Below are 9,971 nucleotides of genomic sequence, written 5' to 3' on the forward strand. Positions count from 1 at the left end.
CAATAGTTGGCCTACTCCCTATCAAAGTTGGATCCCAGCAGTGAGGTACATTCATTCTTAACCTGATGATGGTCGAAACGTTGTTACTTTTTTTTGTGTTTTAAATAAAAGTTCTCAATACCTATATCAGCCGTCTCTACTATATGCTATATAGACACCTTCTTTTCAAGCTTGGATATTCCAGTAATTTTTGGAACGTTTTATTGAGAAAATTAAATAAAAATCTTCAATAGTAAATTTATTACTTTAGACAAACCAAGCTTTTGTTGGCGTGCTTTACCAAATATATATATATTCATTATTACATAGACCTATGTATGTGCATACTTACAGTGAGTACAAGAGAGAGCATCCTCCAAAGATCATTTTCTTGTTCGTTTTTATGCATATTCTTTATTTTTGAAGCAACGTTCCTAGTAAAAGGCAGAAAAATCCATATTCGATTATCAACAAATTGTGGCTGCAATTACCGAACAGGTAAAGCAACTCCAAAAATGAGCAGAAAATTTGTTATTGAGTTTTAAAAACATATCAAATTATACATTTCTAAGACGTGAAAACGACATTTTTATATGTTTAAAACTCTATACTGATACGTGGATATTTTAGAGATAAGAATTTAGATACTGTAAATAAGTAAGTTTTGTTGAATGTTTCCAGATTATGGTCCAGAACTAGTGTTTGTTATGTTAGAAACTTAGTCCATCTTAGTAACAAGGTCATAGAAGAGAATTTCTAGAGTGATAATACACTGACTGACTTATCCTCAATGGATGAGCATATGTACACCTAAACTCATACTGATCCTCCCTCTTTCGAATATTATCTCCATCAGCCATTGGTAACGCTGATTTTCAGTTTGTTCTTAATACTGGTAATTATTAAATCTTAATTTTGATATAATCAGTGGCAGATCATGGAAATAATTAAGTTCGCAATACATTTACATCTACAGAAGATGACAACTTTGTGTTAAAACGATTTTTGAATATGCAAGTCAGCAGGTCATGTGACGCACGTAACCGATATAAAATGCGATGAGACGGAATGTATCAGAACTACATTTTGATTTTGTTTGGCTTTACGTAGATGACACCGAAAATTGATCGCTTTTTGGAGGGGTATATAACAGCCCTTTCCGACGCAAAATATTAATACACTCAGATCTGAAATTTAAAATTTCCAAGGCAACGACATTCCTTGTACTTAATGGCATTGGAAAACAAATAGATGTGGATCAACTTGAAGTACCAGAGCCTTCCAAAAAGAGGTTTGCAACAAGTAGAGCCCTAGCGTTGGAAACAAAGTGTGGCGTCTTATAACAGGTAAGAATCCCTTAATACAAAGATCAGTGGCAAAAATCGTCCACGTGCCACAAGCAACAGTACATAACATAATCAAGAAGAACCTCCACCTGGAAAAGCATCAGACGTCAGGTATACACAGGCTGTTTCCACAAGATGTCTATTCAACTATCGCACACCTTAGGCAACTTGAAGAATGAAACGTGTATGTATGCTATCCATACCGATCAAGTCACTGGACGCGAAATCTATGGATTTCTTTGCAATCAGACTGTTGAAATGAGCATTGGGAAACCGTCGTTCTCATACATTAGATAGCCTATAGAAAGCCCGAAGGGACGAAGGGTATGCTTTGTGCGTGACAGCCTTACAACATAGACTTTAACAATGGAAACTACGTTTCAAAGTTATTGTCAAGATGTACGGTCGTCAGATAGAGTATGACCGGACGTGACCACATGAAATATAAAGATATGGTGAGGCTTCAAAATCTTTTATATATAACGTATTCTCCTTCTGTATAAGAGTACTGGTATAATGTACACTTTATGGAGTTACAATTCAAGCACTGACACTAATTGCATGATCATATTACTATTTGAAATCGTTAAATAATTATTAAAGATTTCATTATACAAAATTAACCTCAGCAAACAATATATATTTCACGTGTCGTTGCTTTTATTTTTCTTTCTTGTTTTCACTTTTAAACCATTAGCCCATTGTAGGAAGAAAAATCAACCATTAAGGTGTTTAGAGAATTTATAGAGGGGGAAATCTTCTAGGCAACGGTGACGACATAGATAACAAGAGTCAGGGGAAGTTAATGTCCTTCACTAGTACCTAATCTTATGTTCACTGGATCATTTAATTACGTCGTAAACGTCACTGTGCAAGGTAAAAAACAACAAGGACACTGTATTTGTGACTGGTAATGATACCTTAGCTCTGATAACCAAGATTTTCTTGAAAATTTGCGTTTTTCTGCTCCTTTTCCGCTCTTTTTTTATCTCAATAACTGACAAGTCTCGTTCATCTTCATTGTCTACACCTGATTCAGGCTAGTAGTTTTGTATGGACAAATGGTTGCATGTAGCAATTATAAAATAACAAGTCTCGTTCTGGTGTGCGTCACTATCCACAAATTTCTCAATCTGTTGTGTAATCTTTTAGTTATCAAGGTGATGGGCAATCTCTTTTTGTTGTTACATGTACATTTCGTCACTGAATACGCTAGAACATCAGACTTCAGGCGAAATACGTTGTTACAAATACTTGGATTTGTACAATCGACGATCTGTGGAACAAGAAGCGCCTCTGTTGTAACACGTAAGTTAACTACTTTATCGGTAACCGCTTGAGAAGACTTCAGCGGTGACAATCAAAAATAAAGAATGCGCATAAGAAACAATTGACAAACCTGTAAATTTTGATACCACTTTCGATAGATATAAATGTATTATTGAAAAATCAAAGGTATCTAAACAAACGTCTGAACTTAATAGCTTCCGGCCTGGTGGTTAGGACGCTCGACTCACAATCTGCGGGTCTCAGGTTCGAATCCCTGTTACCGAACATGCTGTGGGGGAGTTATAATGTGACGGTCAATCTCACTATTCTTTGGTAAAAGAGTAGACCAACAGTTGGCGGTGGGTGGTGTTGACTAGCTGCCTTAAATCTAGTCTATCACTGCTAAATTAGGGACGGCTAAACCTAAAAAAAAACTAGATAGAAGGCAGCTAGTCAACAGTACCCACCGTCAACTTTAACTTAATAATGAGAATGGGCTGTCACTCCTATTACGCACCCACGGCCTCAAAGCTGGAATAAGTTCTTGTGGTAAAGTTAATACATAAAATAAATTACTGAATTAAAAGTATTGAAGCTTTCAAAAGTACTCATAGAAACAAACTTGAAATTAGTCACTTGAAACATGAAATAGACATGTCACTTGTAAGATAAATATGCCACTTGAAACATGAAATAGACATGTTACTTGTAAGACAAATATGCCACTTGAAACATGAAATAGATTTGTCACTTGTAAGATAAATATGCCACTTGAAACATGAAATAGACATATCACTTGTAAGATAAATATGCCACTTGAAACATGAAATAGACATGTTACTTGTAAGACAAATATGCCACTTGAAACATGAAATAGATTTGTCACATGTAACATAAGATAAATATGTCACTTGAAGTATGAAATAGATCTGTCACATGTAACAGCGTTTTCTGAAAGGAGGAACTTCTATGGAATCTACAACAGTCAAAAGTAGATAATGCGCGTTTTTCCAAGCTTTATTGGTTATATTTCTAAATAAAAAGAATAATATTTCATAATGCTTTACAAGCTCTTCTGGCGGATAACCAACGAAAAGTGTCACTCCTATGAATAAGACATTAATTTATCCGAATAGCTTTACTTAGGTTTAGCAGTTTCTCGCAATGCGTTAATTCGTTTGATATTTCACTTTTACTCTCACGATAGAAAGTTAGGAAACGTCCCTCGCCAGATCTAAAATTTATGTTAAGCCTGATTCTAGTGGTTTACAATAATTAACCGCGTTTGATATTTCACTTTTACTCTCACGATAGAAAGTTAGGAAACGTCCCTCGCCAGATCTAAAATTTATGTTAAGCCTGATTCTAGTGGTTTACAATAATTTACCTCGTAGTTATAAGCAAAAGCTTATTTTTCTCTTCCAATATAACTACAAGACAACCTCTGACGTTTCTCAATTTTCATTTTTTGTAGAAGGAAAACCTACCTTTAAATCTACGCTCCACTTTTGAAGTAACTAAAAATTTACTATTTCTAACAGCAACTCTTCTATCAAGGAAAAACGTCTAAGCAGAAATCCAGCTTACTTAAACGTCTTGTAGATATGCAGTAAAGAGAAACTCCGTGAAGATTCGCTATTCGGTATAATACGTGTTCTCTTTTCGTGGCGTTTTTTGCTAAGATGTACAAGAGTCTTACCTTATTATATAGCTTCTCACCGGTCAAAGCCGTGCTTCTCGATTAGAGTAACTTTTATGTCTCTCAAAACAAAGAGCGGGGTACGATATCAAGATGCGTTATTTATAAATGACTCTAATATTAGAAATCTAAACAAACATCTTAATTCCTATCCCTATTTCCATGTGTATTGCCATATACTGGTTTTAAGGTAGTTGTTTTACTACGGGCTTATAAAGATTTGTAATGGGTGGAAACTACCGGTTGAATGACGTCATGAGACAACCACCTTAACTTTTAACTGAAACCAATGAGACGACACCAGTGCTCATTTTTTTGTAGCGGTCAGATCCTGGTTAATTTTTCATTTGTTGCTATAGGACAGAGATCAGAGTAACGCTTAGACTCGGAGGAGGTAGCTCTGACTAAGTGAGCTTAAGCTTGACTGGTCACCATGGTGACTGCATCACTGCGCTTGATAACGTCACAGAAACGTAGTCGCTCTATAATAGCCTTAAAATAATCGAATGGTGTGTGCAAACACAACGCAACTTCTTTTGTTTTCTCTTTCTTTATTCTTAAAATGTAATTACTGTAAATTAATATCTGAAGAAACATTGTAATGTTTAATCAACGCCTAATTTCGATAAGTCTTATTGAAACGAGTCACGTTAACTTTGGTTACTTTCACAGAAGTATAGAACAGGTTGATTTAAGATCTGAGTGACATATATATACATATATATGTGCAAAATAATTTAGCTAATCTGATTTGTGCGCAACCAAAAGCTTAGCTTTGATTGTTTTAAAAACGTTGTTTTTTAAGCTCCATTTCTAAAATTGTCAAGGTGATAGCAGAAAAAATGATATAGCTTAACAAAAGAAAATTATGATAAAAACTTAATATAATACTTGGAATTTCACTCATATTTTGTTTCTAGTTTTGCATTTCGAAAATTAAGTAATGGAGTTGAAGCAATTAATGACATAATAAGTTATACTACTGTGTTATGTACGAGTTGATTTATTTCACCAAAAAATCTATAATTTTGGTTTGATTTCTTTTGAATATTCGAACAAACCAACACAAAGATTATCTACGCTATCCGTTCGTAACTTTGAGTTGATAAAATAAAGGAAGTGCAGCTAATAAACAGCACCCATCTCCAACAGCTAAGCTACTCTTGTCTGACCGAATAGTGAGATTTGGTCGTGATTCTTACAGTGCACCTGCGGTCCGAAAGTGCGGAGCGCATCTTTTATTTCGGCCAAGGGACTCGAACTTCGGACTTTTAGATCCACAGTCCAACCATTAGCGTGAGCCTGGTTTAAAAGCAAGCAGAGAAATTTAGCAGAACGCTAGTCCTAAAAAATGATAATAGTATTTAGTGAACCCGAAATTATATATTAAAATGACATATTTGTTGTTAAAATAGATGTTATTAATTAGCTTAGCCAAAAAATATTTGATCTCTAGAATTATATGTTTAACTTAAGAATGAATTGGTAGTATGTACGTATAATTCCAAGGCATGTGATAAAGCTTATCATCTCTTTCTCTAAATGCTGAAAAAAGTCTAACAGTAAACTTCATATTAAACATACTTCATAGTTTTATGTGGGAATAATTATAGCTTGTTACTTTATAAATTTATGTGGGAATAATGACAGTTTCTTATACATTTAACGTTATGATAAAAGTATTCAGTCGGGAATCGATTACTAAACTTTACAGAATATAGCCACAAAATAGTAAAGGTTATGTCAGATTTTTTTTGAATATGCAATTCAGCAAGACAAGTGATAACCACCACTCGCGGTGGAAAGGCATGTATCAGAACTACGTTTTAACATTGTTTGGCGTTTCCTGGGTAATTAATATTACCTAAAATTGATCGCTTTGGGAGGGTACGTAGCAAGATGTGTTCAGATAGGTTATTTACGATTTCCAAGACGGGGATATCCTTATTCTTAATGGAGTTCGAGAACAAAGAAATATGGATCAACTTAAGATATCAAGATCATCAAGAAAGATATCTGAAGTGAGTCTTACCCGAGCTAAGTTAATCAACGTGCAGTGTCTTCTAACAGGTGAAAATCCACGAACTCAAAGGTCAGGGGCAAAAGATGTTCACGCGTACCCAGGTTGCCGCCACGACATAACTGTTTAACCCTCGTATACTTCAAGCAGCTAGAGAATGAAACTGGTATTCATGCTACTCCATACGAAGTCTAATAGACGGACTCAGCGCCTTTGAATTTCCGTAAGATCGGACTGTTGAAACGAACGTTGTTAAATCGTCATCATCTTATAGAAGAGTGATTATGGAAACTCAGCAGGGAGGAGTAGTGGGCTTTTGACATGACAGCCTTGTGACGAAGTCTTTTACAATAGAAATTACACTTGAGGATTATTGTCAAGATCCACGGTCATGAGTTACGGTATGGTGACATGGACTGTAACAACGTTGTAAGGCTCCAAAATCGTATATAAGGTATTACGCCCTCTGTACGATAACAAAGCAGTTATTCCTAGTCTATAAAGTTGGTTCATAAAGCTTTGTTCTCAAGAATTATTTTCTTAGCTTAGAAACGTTTAACACTCATGTAATGTTTCTAAAAGCTATTAATAAAACGTTTGACTGAAAAGTACAAAGAGTGTTTGAAATTATGAGTTTTTCATCACGTACTTTGTATTTCGTTTAACAGTCTGTCAACTTTGAATCACGAAATTAATAGAGCTCATTAATATTGTAAACACGGTAACAAATGTCAGTGAAAGAAAAGCAGTGAGAATATGCCTTGACCTCTTAATAATGTACACTATTTATTGTGGTTGAACTTTGGAAGCCACTCTTCTCTTCATTGGTAAGTCTATATATCACACTAACCGGTTGTCTTGAAGATAAGCATCTTCTTCACGAGGAACTCGCGCTTACTGATACCACGTGCTTATACGTTATAGTCCACACGGTTCAAATTTCCCTTTCGATATACTATACACCGTAGAATATATTGCCCGTCTTTCTGTAAATATTATATTCGGTAAAATAGCGTGGACTTTCCTGCCGTAATAGTCTCTTTCAGAATACAAGATTAAATATCTGTTTTCTAAGAAAAATTTAAACCATGTCCATTTTCGTTTACATGTGAAAAACGAATCAAAGACCTGGTCATTTCTTCATTTGCTAACACTATATCTTATCATAATGGAGCTTGCGATGTATACGTCCAAAACTCTGATCTCGGAAACTACCGCACCGATCATCTTCAATCATAACTGGGTAATATTTTTATAACTAGGCAGTATTTTAAAGCTGAGCAATAAATAAAACAACTGAAATTTCCACAAAAATGATATGTTTGAGATTTAACGAATGAATATTACAAACAGAAAGGAGTAAGTTTCAAACATAAAACAATCAAAAAACAAACTTTAGTGAAAATCTTATGAGTGTTGCAACAGAAAAGCAAGGCGCTTTGATTGATAACTGCGTCTACTTCAATAAAATCTACTCTGTGATGCAATGCTGTGATGATAGTTTCTTTTTTAAACTAAAATTTCAATAAAATCATTCTCTCATTGATGGTTGAACATCATTGAATGTTAAGTATAAGAACATTGTTGTAGAACTGTCAGACAATTCCAGAAAAGGCCTCTGGCCCAGTAACCTTCCGCAGGAACTAACAGTTATACCTGCCCGGAGTTTTTTTTTTTTCAGAATTTTCTCGCAAAGCTAGACAAGGTCTATTTTTTGACTAGCTGTCCCTAATTTTGAGCTGACAGACTAAAGAAGAAACAGTTTGTCAACAGCACCCACCGCTAACTCTTGACTTACTCTTGTATGACCGAATAGTTGTATTTGACCGTCTTTATTTTAATATCCCCTGGGCCCTAAAGCGCAGAGCGATTTTTATTTTTGTGGTAACGAGACGCCAACAGAGAACCCGTAGATCATGACATAGTAAGGCACATTAAACACTGGGCTACGTTTCACCAAGAACGAGAGAAACAGATAGAAAAATAATTAACTAGACGGAATTTTTAAAATAAATTAATACGAGTGTATATACATATGTACCTATAACGACGATGGTAAAATAACTTTTATTATTTCTATAACCCAGCGCGAACTCTCGGAATCAGGGTCCGAGCATGATAGCCAAGAAAATATATATCAAGAAGTTTGTTTCTAGTTCAGCACAAAGCTGCACGATGGGTAATCTGTGCTCTGCCCACCACGAGTATCGAAATCCGGTTTCTAGTGTTGTAAGTGCGCAGACACACCGCAGTACCACTGGGGACATATCAAGATGAAATTAAGCTAATCAAATCAATGTTTTAATTTCAAGAAATAAATTGCTTACTTATTATTGACATAATACGAGCGCTCCATCTTTATCGACGGATAATTAAATTCATATAAAAAAGCACAATGCACCAAACATTAATCATATGCCCTGTTAGCACAAAACAAGATTTTAATCAATACAAGTTAGTGACCTAGCCAAAGATCTCGTGACAGGAAACATCTGTCAACAGTGGTAACACAAAACTACCCACGTGTGACCTGTGGTCATCGTTCTTTCTCTTTTCTTCAGCTATTAGCTTTCAAGCACAGAACTTAACGAAAATGAATTACAAGCCATGAGATACAATGATACATGCTTTGTTTACGAAATTTAATTTTAACATCATTACATCAAACTTTAACTTGTCAACAGAATATGAGCAATAAGCTAAATATAAAAATAAAAGAAACATTGCAATCAACGGACGTAAATCCAACAATACATAAACCATTTGAGAGGAGATTCAGTATTATTAAATGTATTATGAAGGCTATATTTTAGATTCAGTATTATCAAATGTATTATGAAGGCTATATTTTAGAATCAGTATTATTAAATGTATTATGAAGGCTATATTTTAGAATCAGTATTAAATGTATTATGAAGGCCATATTTTAGACTCAGTATTATTAAATGTATTATGAAGGCTAGATTTTAGAGATGCAATTTACATGTGCAAAATACAGAAAAAAATCTCAACTGACTTGAGCAAGGGCGGGACTGGACATAGCCTAGTAGTTAGAGGGACAGGCTGCGGATTCGAAGGTCCAGGATTGGTGCCTCACTGCCGCTGAACATACTTTCAGCTGTGGGAGCATTATAGGAGTGACAGTCGATCCTGTTATTTGTCTAAAAGCCCTTGTGGTAGACGGTATCGCTGACTGCTGTTCTCTCTGATCAGTAGTTTCAAATAATGGATTGTTATTTCCGAAACCCCCAGGGGCTCTGATCTGGACGTTTAGTCCATGTGCGCATAAGGTTCCATTCAGCTTGAAAATACCAACACCAATTCCGACATGAAGATAAATTTCAAGTTATGACCATAATCTCCCACTTTTTTAGGTTTAACTGCAACATTAAAAGGAATCGTATATTTTTTACAGTAAATAATTAGCAACTGGTTGCTATCTATCCTTCGTTAACTATATTACAATAAATAATTAGTAGCTGGGTGCTGTTTACTCTTTGAAAATATATTTTACAGTAAATAACTAGCAGTTGATTGCTATCTCCATCATAAAATTTTACAGCAAATTACAAGCAGTTGAGTGCTACTTATCCTCCGTAAACTGAAGAGTTACAGCCAAGATTTGCTATTTATCGGATATCACCTGAAAGAAGTTGAG

Source organism: Limulus polyphemus, unplaced genomic scaffold (genome assembly GCF_000517525.1).
Source record: "Limulus polyphemus unplaced genomic scaffold, Limulus_polyphemus-2.1.2 Scaffold1092, whole genome shotgun sequence".
NCBI lineage: Eukaryota > Metazoa > Arthropoda > Merostomata > Xiphosura > Limulidae > Limulus > Limulus polyphemus.